Source organism: Cetorhinus maximus, unplaced genomic scaffold, assembly GCF_964194155.1.
Source record: "Cetorhinus maximus unplaced genomic scaffold, sCetMax3.hap1.1 HAP1_SCAFFOLD_191, whole genome shotgun sequence".
Classification (NCBI taxonomy): domain Eukaryota; kingdom Metazoa; phylum Chordata; class Chondrichthyes; order Lamniformes; family Cetorhinidae; genus Cetorhinus; species Cetorhinus maximus.
Genome location: NW_027596170.1, coordinates 148,669 through 161,057, shown reverse-complemented (window position 1 = coordinate 161,057; position 12,389 = coordinate 148,669).

The following is a 12,389-nucleotide window of genomic DNA, read 5'->3' as shown; positions in this document are numbered from 1 at the left end:
CAATAATAGCTGAATTGCATCTATTATATCTACGGCCACCTCTTTCAACACTCTGGCATGTAGGTCATCAGGTCCTGGGAATTTGTTAACTTTTTGCCCCGTTGTTTTCTTCAGTCTTGCTCTTTGCACGCTTTGTGTTTACAAGTTCTCATTCTCACCAGTCCCTTGTCCTCTCGTATCTCTGGACATTTATTTTCCTTTAAACCTTCCTCCGTGAAGAGAGAAAAAGATTATGGTTATTTTCCCTTCTATATCCTTTCTCTCCGTCACAAATTTTCCTTTCATTTCCTGTAATGGACCAATATTTTTCACTGCTAATACTTTACTGTTCTAAGTAAGTATCGAAATGTCTTCGTTGTTCTCGCCAACGTTGCTACAATTGTGATTTTCTCTTCCTTATCATTGTTTTTTTTTATGTCATTAATTCTCCTTTGCTGAATTCTAAAATCCTTCCGCTCCTCAGGGTTATTACTTATTTCTCCACTTGATATGCCTCTTCCTTTTATGTAAAATAAATATATCATATTTTATTAGCCTTAGGTGTAAAGGATTTCCTGTTCTGTTTTCCTGTGCCCAAAATAGATGTTTAATTATTGTAAACAATTTATTCATTCTTTAAATCCATGTTATTACATGGCTAATTCCATACATTTTTTGTAATTCACCATATGCCACATCCAATTTCCCCTGATACCTTAGTAGTTACCTTTGTTTAGATTAAAGACCCTAATTTCGGATTGAAATGCATCACTTTACAAGTAAATATAACATTAGATTTTATTATGGTCACGCTCCCTTAATGGCCCTTTTATAATGAGATTATTAATTAGCCCTTTCTCAATGCAAAGTGGTAGATGTGAACTCTCCGTTCCATAGTTGATTCCACAAAGTGATGTTCCATAATTTCTGATAGATACCACAAGAGAAATGCTTTTGTGGCATGGTTAAGCAGTAGCATTCTTTGCCCAGTAAATCTGTATATTGACGTCGATCATGATGACTGCATTTTGTTGTTATTTCCATCTTCACTTTCCTTATTTATACTGCACCTTCCATTAATACGACTCTTTGGTGCCTCCAATTCAGATCATGCATCCTGCCCCTTTCTGTTTCACAGCTGCACCCAAACTGTTTCTGACTCCTGATCTTAAGTTCTAAGATCCTCTCATTATTGTACAACATCCGCTTTTAACAGCGCTACCCCCAACTCCTTATTCTTTTTGTCCATCCTTACAAAATGTCGAAAACCCTGGAGCAATCAGTTCCAAGTCTTGGTTGCCTGCGATATATATATATCTGAAAAGGCAAAGGAAAATATCATACCAGTTTCCTTCTATTTGTGTTGTCATTCATTTACCTTGTTGTGAATGTTGTGTGCATTCATATAGAGTAAATTTAATTATGTATGTTAAAGTATTTTCAGAAGCTATTGCCGTATCTGCTCGTGCACTCTTAATTCTGTGCACCCTGTCCCTCCCTGCGACATTCAGATTGTAATTTTCCTTATGGCTACTGTGAGACATTTTGAACCATTGCAATACTGAGCTTCGAAACATTAAATATTTGAGCCATTCGTTAAATGACTTTTCATGAAGCAAAAAATAATGCACTTCCATGATATATTAAAAATCCAACATTTCTAAAACATTCTATAACTGACATATTTTTTAAAAACTCTATGCGATTTGTATTAAATATTCCATAATTGACATTTCATAAATATTGTGCAACTGAAATTTTTGAAACACAATATGACCGATGTTTCTGAAACATTTTGTGATTGGCATTTTCCAAAACATGCTACATCTGTCTATTTTCGAAAGACTCTGGGACTTAATTTTGAAAAGAAACACATAATTGCCTTTAAATCTTTAAAAGATTATGCAGCTACACCGTGACCTTTCTGTACATATGCACTAATTCGTGGGGATTTTGGAAAGGGGTTGAAAAGGCTTAATAGCTCATGATGTTTATAACTAGAGGGAAACGTGGGAATATTCTTCATGAAGTAATTGCCGGCCTCAAATGGTGTTTTGCATCCAATTCCTCTCCAAACTTATAAAAGAGTAGAAGGGAAAGCAGATTGAAACCATTTGAGCTGAGATTAATCCCTACGGATCAAAAGGTGCAATCTCTTTTGGTCCCGACAGATATAGTTCCCAACATGAATATTTCGACCTTTATTTAATTCTCTTTGCCTGATTGCAGCGAATATTCTTTTAAAGCCCGCATCTCAGCGGGCAATCTTGTCCATTGCTATTTCCTAAAGCCCTTTCCCAGCGAAATTAATCATTGCACTGAATGTTTTATTGAGCATCTCAATGTAATTAGTTTTTTACTGTATAAATCCACCCTTTGCTAATATTATTCCATCTTAATGGCTGATTGAATTGTGTGTATTTTTCAGTCACCTGGTTTTAATCCTTTTCTGATACTTGCATTTTTTGGCCACGATTAAAGATTTAATCGCTATTCTTTCCGAAATCACGTTTGCCAAAGCTGGATTTGAACAGGCGATAGGCCACTACAACTGCTTAGCTCTGTCTGTCATCATAGTGTTAACCGTGTGGTCTGAATTTTTGTAGGTCGCAGGGACATTAATACAATCAGTAATGCATCTACTTATCCTTTTTCCAGCTTTCCCTTTAACTATAACCATCTTGAGGTAAATTGTAGTTAAGTATTATTTCTCCCTCCATTTCAGTTCCTGAACTACAGATTCCACATAGTTTTACCTCTAATTTTTTTTCCCCCCCCTGACCATGATCATCATAAGATTCTTTTGAGGTCATGTTCTCTCTTGGCTTGATCGTTTATAATGTTTCCTTGCTCTTTAGGCAGTATTAACTACTCCGTGTCAATGAGGATCTATGTCTCCAGATCTTTGCTTATCTCCCCTGTGCAGTTCCAATGTCGCAGCTGATGGCCAGATTATCAAATTCAGTTCCCTTAAAAGAGTTTGTATATTGTGTCCTCTTTCCCTAACTCTCTCTCCTACTTGCCTTATTCCATTTTACCCATACAAGAGACTACAATCTTATCTTGTTCAGATCTGCGGGGAGAATTTAAAATCCAGTAAAGTATTCTCATAATAGTTTTAAAGCAGAAATCGGGCATTCACATGTTTTGGTTACTTATCTTCTTCTCAAAAATCATTTTATTGTCCCAAACGTAAATCACTAAATTATGTTTAGCCCGTTTCCATTAGAATTATCACAGATTCTTTAACTCGGTCAAAAATTGGATTTCTGCCAAACTATTTCAAGGCCTTGAGCTTATCTTCGTACTTTGGGAATAGACTAAAAAATACAAAAGTCCGCAGGATTTGAATCAGTGCCAATTGTTGTCAAACCTTTCAAACTAATAGGGTGCAAAATGTTAATACAGGCCTTGAAACTAATACAGAGTATATGACTAATGTAGACGCTGAAACCCAGAGAGCCGATGACACAAGTGTGTCGCTGAAATATTGCAGACAAGGAAACTGATATGGACCATGTAATTAATACAGGTCCAGAAACTTATAGCGCCAATGAATCACTTACAGACCATGAATCTAATACGGCTACTTAAACTAGCACAGGCACTTAAACCAACACAGAATTAAACTAATATACTCCATGTTAGGAAATAGAGATAGTTTAAGTATGTTATATTTTAATTTGTGGAGGTTAGGATGAGTTTTAGCATTAAAGTTTAATTCTGATATGTATTTCTGTATCTGTGTGTTTTAATGAGGTCAAATGGACGGTTTAGTTACACTTGAAAAGGTTGCTTGCATTTCAAACCTGGAGTTTATGTCTGCTCTAATTTAAAGTTAGAGACAGAAGATTAGAAAAACAATGCTGTTGTGTAGCACCAGGGAGCCAGCTAGACAGGATCCTCCCACAGACATACACACAGAAATAAAGAAACAGCAGTTTAAAGTGCAGTTGAAGCCAGGACCCCAGAGAGACTGGGCACCGGGAGAGGGAGCTGCAGGTTCCCCAGAAGAACAAAAACGTAGGAAGCAAAAGTAAAATCCCCAAAAGCCGGGAGAGGGAATGACAGAAAGACCAAAGGAGAGGTTATAGCCAAAGGAACTTGTGGAACCAAGGAAACGGTCCTGTTAATCATAGTTAAGAGTGAGGGGCAGAGAGGAAGGCTCCAAGATTTAGATTTAAAGTGAGAGAACTTTGCAAAAAAAAAGTTTCAAAGAGACAACTGAAAGTCTGTAAATCTCTGCTATGAGCATGTGAAGCAGTGATGTACTGTTAAAGTTGAGCATGTGAGAGAGATGGCATGGAAAACAGCTTGAAAGCATGTGGTGACCAAGGGCAGAGGAACATTGAAAGTATTGTTCTAAGCCTTGGAGGTGAACCATTGTCGAAAGTTTCTGAGATAAAACGCCAATTTGGGAGAAGATTCCAAGGCGAGGGATTGGAGATTGAAGATGTGAAACCCTCGTCAAAAGGACAGAATTCAGTGAGACTAGTTGGCTCACGCAGTAACAAGTGTCTGGGGGGAGTTGATGAGGGAAACATAGCATCTGGTTGAGAAATCATCTATCACATGAGGTCAGAGTGTGGTCTGCCTGACCACAGGGCGCCTCAGGTTTACATGGACTGAGTAATTACTGTGGGCATTAAAGCATAAGATAGCTATTTTCAACTTCTGTTATCTTCATAAATCTATACTAATCTTAAAGCTATAGTTGTGGGTGAAGGTGTAGTGTAGTATGGTTCATCTTTTCTTGTTGAATAAATGTTTCATTCAATTGTTGAATGATCATCAGCTGGCTCCTGTGACTCTGTTTAGTAGCTACTCTCCACATATATAAACAAACAATTAAATTACGATCGATCAATCTGGGCTCCACACTGGGATCACGCTTATCCAGGGGAAACCTTGGCAAGGGATCAAAACACACCCTGATACGAGGACCAAGCATGTACCTAAATTAGAAACTGAATGTAAAATAGACACTGATCCCAGTATAGGGTCTGAAAACTAAGAAACGAACTCTGAGCCCGAAACAGATTCTGAAACTATTTCAGTCTCTGTAACAAATACAGAGCTCCAGCGCATGTCCATATATCTCCTCGTTCCCCCATTAATCTCATACAAACGCTGCCCCGGGGCAACTTGCATATTCCCCCCAACTTTGCCCTGTAAACGTAAACCTCCCTCTGTCCCCGAGGTATATCAACAACCTCCCCAGTGCACATCGCACAACAACCCCTCTCCTCGTGTAGCTGGTACATTTATCCTTGCCCCTCTATACCTGCTATATCAACCTCCCTTGCACTCCCTCCGAAATTAATCGCGCCTCCCCGCTGCTCCCGTGTACCTGGCCTATTCCTCACCAGGACCGAGTATGTACCTTGTATATCACTCTGCTCCATTCCTACAGCTGGTATATCTCTCCCTTTCCAAGATTCAACTGCAATATCCACACCGCCCCCCAGCTTCGCTCTCTCCCAGAGTGCCTGGCATATCACCTCCTTCCTCCGCCTATCTGGTCTACAACTAACGATGCGTGTACCTCTTCAGTCTACCTCCTGGCCCCGGTGAATTTGGTATACACCCCCAACCATAATGCAGCATGTATATCGGCCTTCTCACTGGGGGTCATGAACATCCTCCCACCCAGTGAAGCTGGTGCACCTCCCCCTATGCGAATACCTGTGATATCAACACTCCTCCCATGTCCCTGTGACATCAGCGCCTGCCTGCTCGTGTTCTGGTTGGACTCCTTTCCTGGTTTCTATGGATACCATACTTGGAGGGGCAGCTTATGATCACGTGGCCGAGAGGGGCTGTTCCACTCTGCTTCAAAAGGTGAGCACTCAACCCATATCCACACCCACTATCTCACTGCAACAACAGGCCACGCCGAACAGTGACATCACAATGGCCGTGCCCGACACCTCGCTGACAAAGGTAGAACAGGCTCCGCCCCCGCTATGAAAATGAGGCTACAGACCGCGCCCCCATTCTGAGAATGCAGCAACAATCCCCGCCCCCGTTCTGAGAATAGAGCAACAGGTCCCGCCCCCGCTCTGACCATGGAGCAACAGACCGAGCCCCCGCTCTGACAATTCAGCAACAGGCTCCGCCCTGCTCTAAAATTGAAGTAACATGCCCCGCCCCCTCTGACAAGACAGCAACATACCACGCCTGCGATTAAAGGAATGCATGCCCAACCTAAGCTGGCAGCTCATCGCCACTACTGCTCTTTGCCAGACTCAGAGAAGTTCAGTTACTGCATGTCTGCATCTGTAAGCAGATTAATGAAGTGTGAATATTTAACATTACAATAAGGGATTGAAGTTTGCAGCAGGGTGCACAGTTCACTCGGGTGGGGCATTCGCTCTTCTACCAACTGACCCTGTACATGAACTTTCTCCTCATTCTCCATTGGAGATATTGGCTGGAGATGGTAGTTTGTGAATATTCCAGACAGCAATGTACACATTCGATATAGTTATCAGACACTAATCCCATTCAGAATGGGAGTAGATGAACTTTGCTGTGCTCTGTAATTCCTCTGCAATATTTTGTCAATGTTCAAACAGACACATTGCATCTTGCTAAAAGTTTCTATTTGTTTCCAAGATCGTTTTCTCAATTCCTCACATTGATAATTTGGCTGTAGAAAATATATTGAAATCACAAACAATATATGGGACAGAATTTATTGTTACATTTATTTTTATAATAATCACCCAGTGATGCAGCTGTTCACACACCCCATTCCACCATTTTCCTGCTATGTTTCACTCTGCCTCAGAAAAATTCAGTAGAAGCAAGTTCGCGCAGTCTACCTGGTTTGACATCCCCACTTGCTTTTCTTATTTCTCTGCAGGCCGACGGTGGCATTACCCCCAATCCCCACCCCCATTCCATCCAGGCTCCAATTTTTGAGGCCCCAAATGGGAGGCAGCGGACGGCAGGATTGGGATTAGGCTACGCAAATGATGACAGGTGCTAGATTGGCTCTGTCTCCAGAGAGGGAGCGCCCTTCCCATTTTGTTACCACTGTCAGAGACTCCGCTCGCCACCCACCAACACCCCCCCCACCCCCACCCCCACACCTCTGTCAAAAGAGCTAGACGGAATGCCTCGCTCTGCCCACCTCAGCGACAGGCCCTGCCCCTCACTGACACCAGAGCGCCAGGCTCCATTCACACGTCGTTTCCTCTGCAAAGCCACGAGCCTCTTTGTCCCCATGGCCGCAGGGCCCTCCCCACTCTCTAACCATAGTCACAGGATCCATCATCCGCTCTGTCACCAGGGCGATAGTCGGCAGCCCGCTCTGCCGTGACAGGGACACGCACTGGCCCCCAATTTTACAATGGGGACAGGGCTGGTCCCCACTCTGACACAACAGAGGCAGCCAACCGCCCCGCTGGAAGAGTGATATTAAATTGAAGAAAAGTAGAAACACTCACAGATTAATTTCTTCAAATCATCGAAAGCATCGAAGAATTGGAGTAAAGGGATATTTCAGCACATTCATCAACTGCTCCATGAAATTAGTCTGGGTCACAGCGTAAATCCCAGTGTTTGTGCAGCAGCTCAGGAGCTGCAACGTGAAGCCCAATTCCTGCACATAGTTATCCATCCATACGGAATAAGCCTCCATATAAATCATTCGCCTGCAGATAGAATACACCATTAATATCGCCCACAACAGAATGAAATTGGCCGAGATAACAAACAGTAAAATTATAGATTTTCTCCGACTCGCCATCTCTGGGTCTCTGGGACTTTCCCCACTGCTGTGAGCGCGGATTCTCCTGTGGGCTCTGGTGCTCATTAAAATGTGTCTGACGGTGAGCACATTGAGCAGCAGAATCAGGACAAATGGGACACAGGCAGTAAAAATGTGATGGAGGAATTCGATGATTATCCAGATCGGAGTATCCTGAACTTTGAATGTTACAAAACAAAACCAGGGTTTGTTCCTCAGCGTATACAAACCTGATAGCATAATATAGCAGAAAATATTCTTTAAGAAGCTCAGCACAGTCACTGACCCTAGAACCACAACGGCCGTTTTCTTCAAATCAATATTTACTTTTTAGCATCTGGAAACAAATGGCCACAAACCGATCAAAAGTGAAAGTGACCGTGAACCAGACAGAACAGTAAGTGGGAGCATAAAGCAGGACGTCATGGATATTACACACACGCATGGCCTGCAGGAAATTAAAATATTCCCAATAAGCAATAGGAATGTGCCTCAATAACAGGTCCAAGTTAATGACCAGTAGATTCCCTGCTGCCATGGACACCAGGTAGTGAGTGACACAGTTGGAGAGACCACAATTTCCCTTAGTTAAGATCACAATTGTCACGACGTTCGCTGTAAGGAACAGAGAAAACAGTGGAATTATGCATCAAGATTAAAGGAAAAATAATATCAGCTTGGCTGTAGGAGCTGAATTGATCCATGATATTGTTGCATCCAGTGAATTATTGAAATTGCTGTACATGCGACAATAACTTGAAATGTCTGTGATATGGTGGAAGAAAGCAGATATTAAACAGGAATACATATGATACTGACATTTCTGAACAAGTTGTTAATCATTGAACTGTCGCCCCAGCTCTCTTGGACTAGTTAAGACAAATTTGAAAACTCGAAACAACTCTAATTTTGGTGAAGAAGATTAATGCTGTTAAACATGGCTTATAAAATTGAAGGTCGGACACAATAAGACTTACAAGGGACGCCAATAATACCGAGGATCGGATAGTAAAATGGCAGAATAAGCTGGATTGCCCAATAGATCTGGTAATTTAATGGAATTCAATTATAAAACGTGGAAAGCTCATAAAGTGCTTCCGATAAACTCCTGCTTATTGTTGTAACATTCCAAAATGTTGTTCTCAGGTTCTGATCCATTGTTGTAACTTTCCAATCCATTGCTCTCAGATTCTGAGATCGCCTCTCCCTCTCTTGAAATTGTAGTTCCCTGTTAGTGACAGGCCCAGGCTCGCGCTGACAATGTCAGGTAATGCCTTGAAGGGACTCCCTTATAAACATGAGTGGGAAGCTCTCCATGTAGACAATTAGGGGACATGGAGACTGCCATTAATTCCAGCCACAGAACTAACAGCTTCACATAACCCTTTCAATACAATTATTCTTGCACCAATCTAAAGGGGTAAAGTTTAACCTCGTCCAGTTGAGATGTACGATGGTTTCAGAGGGACGGAATATTGTAAATAGAGGAGTGTAAGGTAGAAACATTTTGGCACTGCCCAACAATAAGTTCTGCAGATATAAGCAAATCATTGAAGAAGGTAGAAAAAGCTTTTTAGTGCATTAAAACAACAATTCGTGTTTATTGATCAAGAGAATCAGAGTTTACAAAAATAAGAATTTCAGACAAAGGATGCATAAATCATAAAACCTTGGTGAGGCTTGGTGAGTATAATGCCTAATTCTGTTGTGCGCATTTCAGGAAGGATGTTATAGTCTTGGAGAGGGCGCAGAGGAATTGTACTGGAATTGAAACAGGGCTGAGGGATTTGAATTGCGTGGAGAGGCTGCAGAAGCTGTGGTTGTTTTCCTTCGAGCAGAGCAGGCAAAGGGGAGGTTTAATAGTGTGATTTAAACTCACGATGGGTTTTGATAAGGTAAATAACAAGGAACTGGTGATCCTGGAATATGGGCCAGTCATGGGCTGACAGAGTTTTAAAGGGATGAACAAAGAAGCAGAAAAGGAATGAAGAATTGTTGGTTCAAAAAATTCTGCAATGTACTGTATTAAACTAATACAGATCCAGAAACTAATACAGATCCTGAAAATAATACAGATCCTTAAACCAATACAGATCTTTAATTTAATACAGATCTTTAAATTAATACAGTCCTTTAATTTATAACAGATCCTGAAACTAATAGAGATGTTTAAATTAATGCAGATCTTTAATGTAATACAGATCCTGAAACTAATACAGAATTTAAAATTAATGCATACACCTAAACTGATATTGAAGCAAAAAACGGACCCTGAAACTGATACAAATCTTTATGCTAATATATAACCTGAAATTAATACAGGCCCTGAAAATATAACAGATCCCGATACCAATACAAATACTGAAAATAATGCAGACCATGAAATTTATACAAATCCTAAAACTAACAGAGGTGTGTGAGTGTGTGTCTGTACAACCTATGTGTCTGTGTCTGCGTGTGAATTATTTGTGTCTGTTTGTGCGCCTGTCTGTGTGTGTTCGTCTGTGTGTGTGTCTCTGTGTGTGTGTGGCTGTTTGGCTGTGTGTGTGTGAGCGTATCTCTGTATGTCTGTGTGTGCGTGTGCGTGTGCTTGTCTGAGTTGGTGCCTCTGTGTGTGTGCGTGTGGGTGTGTCTGTGTGTGTGTGACTGTATGTGAGTGTGTTGTGTGTGACTGTGTTTGTGCCTATGAATGTGTGCGTATGCATGTGTCTGTTTGTGTGTGTCCGTATGTGTCTGTGTGTCTGTGAGTGTATGTATGTTTGTGTGTGTGTGTGTGTGTGTGTGTATGTATGTACCTGTGAGTGTGTGTCTGTGTGTGTGTGTATGTTTCTGCGTCTGTGTGTGTCCTCTATGTGCGTGTATATGTGTCTGTGTGTGTCGGGGGTCTCTCAATATACGCCGCTACCAATGTTTATCATTTCTGATCCTGTGGATTCTAACTGGGGCGTGTTTGCTGTGTGATGTTGGTGAAATATTCACGGTGTAACTCGCGGAGGTACCCCAGGGATCATGTAGCCCTTTTACAGGCCAGAATTTGGCTTTGTTACAACCAGATTCCTCTTTATTGATTCTCCCGAATATTGTTAAAACATCAAAGGGTAACGGAAGGGCATAACGGAAGGCAACGCAGGAGGAATATTCAGCATAGATTTTCACAATACCTTTTCTAATCCTGTTGCTGCTGGTCCACTGGTTGTTCAGGAGAGCGTCGGTGGGATTGGTGGGGCGGTGACCATTAACCCCCTCACCTTTTCTCCCTGCTCCAATGGCTGAGTGTCATGGGCGGGGTCGGTGGGAGCCCTGCTCCAAACCAGTCCAGCTTACACTGGGCAAGGGAAGCAGGGCACGCCCCTTTCCATTGTGCCTTCATCAAAGGGGCAAGGTGACGGCCCCGTTAATTGGGCCGCTTCCGGACACGCACCTCTCTGTTATGCCGTCATCTTCGGGAGCAGGCCCCAACCCCTGTCTATTGTGCCGTCACAAGGCCCACGCCTCCGCATTATGCCGTCATCATGGGGATCATGTCCTTCCCCCTTTCCATTGTGCAGTCAAAGGACACGCCTTTCCAATTAAGCCGTCGTCATGGGGGCCAGGTCCCGCCACCCTGTCCATTGTGCCACCACAGGACCCGGACCTAACGTAGGGCGTTCGTCATGGGCACAAGGTCCCGCCTCGTGGCCATGTTGCCGTCACAGCACTCGCCCCTCCCATTATGCGGTCATCACTGGGACCAGTACGACCCCCTGTCCATTGTGACGTTTAAAGATACCCCTCCCATTATGCCGTCGCCATGGAGACCAGATCCCACCCCTTGCTCTCTGTTTTGTTTAGGATCCGCCCCTCCCATGATTCCGTCACCATGGTGAACAGTGCGCGCCCCCTAACCGTTGTGAAAGTTAGAAGCCGCCCCTCCCATAATGCCGTCACCATGGAGACCAGATCCCGCCCCTTGCTCTTCGTGACATTTAGGAGCCGCCCCTCCCATGATACCGTCACCATGGTGAACAGGTCCCTCCCCCTGCTCGTTGTGACTTTTAGAAGCCGCCCCTCCCATGATGCCGCCATCCTGGGGAACATTTTCTGCCCCCTGCCCGTTGTGCGACCAGCAAAGCGAATATGCGCAGCCCGAATTTCCCTGCCAAATAGCAACATGTCCCTGCAGCCCTCTCCCCGGACTCTGTGCTGGTCAGGCTCCACAACACAAGCCGGACAGCATAGGGAACAGGTCCTTCCAGCTCGCTCGCTCCATTCGATCTTTGGGGATCAAGTTGCACACCACATGCCGGACACCATGGGGAAACTGTCCCTCCGGCCCGCTCCCCGGAATCTGTGGTGGTCAGGCTCCACACCACAAGCCGGACACCATGGGAAACAGATCACGCCCGCCCGCCCGCTCCCAAGGACCTGTCGGGATCAGGCTCCACAGCACAAGCCGGACACCATGGGGAACAGGTCCCTCCCGGACTGTCCAATGCCACTGGGGGAGAGATTTAACTGCTCCCACCACTCGGTCGAAAAGAAACCTACCCCTCGCCACCCCCAAATCCCCTGCACTCCACTCATTCATTGGGAATGGGAAGTAACATGAGATAATGCTGGAAACTCCCTGACTCGGCTCCTCTCTCCTCTTTGAATGAATTTTGCAATAGGTCCA